Source organism: Lupinus angustifolius, unplaced genomic scaffold (assembly GCF_001865875.1).
Source record: "Lupinus angustifolius cultivar Tanjil unplaced genomic scaffold, LupAngTanjil_v1.0 Scaffold_303, whole genome shotgun sequence".
Lineage (NCBI taxonomy): Eukaryota > Viridiplantae > Streptophyta > Magnoliopsida > Fabales > Fabaceae > Lupinus > Lupinus angustifolius.
In genome coordinates this window covers 47,760-50,516 of record NW_017727630.1, presented here as the reverse complement: position 1 = coordinate 50,516, position 2,757 = coordinate 47,760, and positions in this window count along the sequence as shown.

Here is a 2,757-nt window from a genome sequence, read left to right as displayed (position 1 = left end):
ATTTTCATATAAACAATTAACAAGAAACATAAACTAAATATAAAAAATTCTTGAGGAGACAAAATAATTTTGAATGAAGAAAGTTATTCTCAACTTCTTATGTATTTGAACTACTTAGACAAGTTCTTATGTTTTACTTTGATTAACTCCAAACACCAAGGTCTGAAATCCTCCTTTTAGTGTATGCCCTGAAATGGTAGAATGATGATCAGTTATATTCACTACTAAACAATACTACGTCCACAAAGAGACTAGGTTGTCACACCCTAATCTTGACTACTCTAATATTGAAGTACTAATGAATATATGATCTTAAGAAAAGCATGCTTAACTTGGCAAATAAACTAAGTAGTACAACTACTTCTTTGTTTATTTGTTAAGTGTTTGAGACAAGTAATTTCTGTGACTTAAGAACAATTTTTAGGTGATCAATCTATAAAGAGCATTAAGTATTTCTCAAACAAATAAAATTAACTAAAGCACCAACTTGAATGATTAAAATTCAAACGAATTATAATGAAGAAAGAAATACAAACATACCATAATCCAAATGAAAGATGTAGGAGCATTAGCCATCCATCTAAAGATTGGATGCTTGTCCCAAATGAGATTACAAAATGTATTTTTGCATCTCATTTGCCTTCTCCTTTCTCCTCTTGAATTATATGAAAAACTACTCTAAGACTAACCTAAAAACTACCTAAAATCAAAGGAAAATATGGAGGAAAGAAGAGGAATAAACTAGGACGAATTTAGAAAGAATGTACAATGTTTACAAATGAGAATTTCATGCCTTTATATAGGCCAAGGTGTTGGGTGCTCAGCTACCGTATTTGGCAGCTAAGCAGCTGACCATTGGCTCCTATGTAGAGCCAATTTGGCCCTTACTTGACCCCTATGGTGGGCTAGATTACATGCATTGTGACACCTCCTCCTTCTTGTCATAGCCTTATGTCATCCATGACGTCATGTTCTTGCCCTTCAAGCAAATAAAAAGTAGGATGTCCCATGAGTTGACCTAGCAATCATTTTTCTGGTGGACCAGGCGCTTAGCTCACTTGGTCCCATGCTTCGCTGCTTGCTTGAGCAGCTTGGCTGAACTGGTCCCATGCTCAGCTGCCTGCTTCAACTGCATGACCTGGCCTGGTTGAGCAGCTTGGTTGACCTGGTCCCATGCTCAGCGGCCTGCGTGAGCAACCTGCATGACCTGGCCTGGTGTTTGGTGTTAGGCTTGGCTGGACAGCTTTGTGCATGATTTCTTCATGGTAAAGCAACCTTTTTTTCTTTAGTTTCTTACTTGATTTTTGTTGGTTGCACTTTTGGGGTGTTTTCTTTAAGTTAAGGTGAGCATTTGATTTTTGCAAGTTGCTTGGCCTACCTTTTCTTCAAGACGAAGTAAGCTACCTTCCTTCAAGGCTAAGTAACCAAATTAAGCACATCGCAAACCATGCTTTAACTTGATTACTTTTAGCAATTCATTTTGAGCTTTTGTCTTGAATTTTGGCTTGAATTCTTGTCCATCTTTGAATTTATTCTTTAATATTCAATTTCCTACAAAACTCAAAGAAAACTTGCCAAGAATTAATAAAGAACTAATTTTTTCAATCATTCAAAATTCACCTAAAAAGTGTTAATTTAAGTTGGTTTTCTACAATTTGCATAGGAGAAATGCCATAAAATGATGGTGAAAAGAGTATACTTTTTGCACTTATCAACATCCTCAATGGCCTCATCGATGGTCTTTGGCTCAATTTGAGATACAAAAGCAACGAAGTTACAAATATTACGTAAAGAACTACGGGTTACCACCTCCGTAGAAATATCACCTATAACTTTGTCAAGTGGATGATTTTTCTTAGTCTTCCACGTGATTGGCATGCCCTGATGCTCATCTTGGCTACTTTGCTCTGCTTGTTGTTCTTTCTCCAGGTCCATGTCCTTAGAGTATGCTTCTTCTAAAGCACCTGCAACATCGTCAGAAAATTTCTCTTCTGTTTTGGAGAAGATATATCAAAATGAACAGGTACAGACTCTTCTACTTGCATGAAATATTTATTAAACACTCGATAAGCTTTACTATGCAATGAATACCCTAAGAATATGCCATCATCTTCTTTGGAATCAAATTTCCCTAGCGCTCTTTTTCCATTATTTAAAATAAAGCATTTACATCCAAAAGCATGAAAATGAGCAATATTAGGTTTTCAGCCTTTTAAAAGTTCATAAGGAGTTTTCAAACAAGTAGGCCTCAAGAGTATACGATTTATCACATAGCAAGCAATATGCATTGCATCAACCCAAAAGTACTTAGGAACCTTGATTTCATTTAGCATGGTTCTAGCAAGCTCCTCTAGAACTCGATTCTTCCTTTGAACAACTCCATTTCTAAGGGGTACAAGCAGCCGAGAACTGATATATGATACCATGTTTATTACAAAATTCATCAAATTGGTGGTTTTCAAACTCGCCACTATGATCGGATCGAATGAACACAATTTTAAGATTAAATTGATTTTGAATTTGTTTGGCAAGGTTTTTGAAAGATTTAAATGCATCACTCTTAGAAGATAAAAATAATGTCCATGTGATTATAGAGAAATCATCAACAATTATCAAAGCATAGAAACTACCACCAAAACTCATTATTTGTGAAGGTCCAAACAAGTCCATATGGAGAAGCTCTAGAGGTCTTGTTGTGGATATTTCATTCTTTTTACATTCTTTCATGAGTTTTGAAATCAAGTTTTGGTAGACCCT